The 528-nt window shown below is 28.6% G+C and overlaps 1 protein-coding gene across 1 annotated transcript in view; it reads left to right on the plus strand.

Moving 5' to 3' along the window:
* Window positions 1-528, plus strand: part of LOC119585295 (sin3 histone deacetylase corepressor complex component SDS3-like) — a gene marked incomplete in the record, with an annotated part of 33517 nt that overhangs the window by 30270 nt on the left and 2719 nt on the right.

The raw sequence follows: 528 nt of genomic DNA on the forward strand, positions 1-528 counted from the left end.
AAAATATAATAAGAAAAAAAGGGTGTACTTAATAAAATGGTAGCAGACGAGACAGTGTGAGATTGAAATACCATAAAAAAGCTGTAAAGAAATTAATGGGAAGAGAGAATGGTGGCTGGTGCAAAAAGAATTCATGGGTATAGTAAATAAAGAATTATGTAAAAAACTGAGTGAGTAGGAAAAAGAACCATTGTACTTGCATGGATATTTTCCTGAAGTATTTAAGAATGAAATATAAAGGCATGTAAATTGGTTTTAATGTTTGATTAATACTAATGTGATTCTCTAAGCTGTATTATTAAGTAGATACTTTTTTTTTAAGTTTGTACATGCTCTCAGACAAATTATAAGAGTATTTCTGCACTTAACCCTTTATGATGATAGATGCAAGAGAAGGTGCACTACTCGGAATGATTTATCTAATTTAATTTAATGGTAGTATTAAAGTGAATATACCTAATGAATTGGGAATGTATTAACGATGGAGTAATTTGTTAAACTTCTACATTTTTAATGAAAGTCTAAAAG

This window comes from Penaeus monodon, chromosome 19 (genome assembly GCF_015228065.2).
Source record: "Penaeus monodon isolate SGIC_2016 chromosome 19, NSTDA_Pmon_1, whole genome shotgun sequence".
NCBI classification, from domain to species: Eukaryota; Metazoa; Arthropoda; class Malacostraca; order Decapoda; family Penaeidae; genus Penaeus; species Penaeus monodon.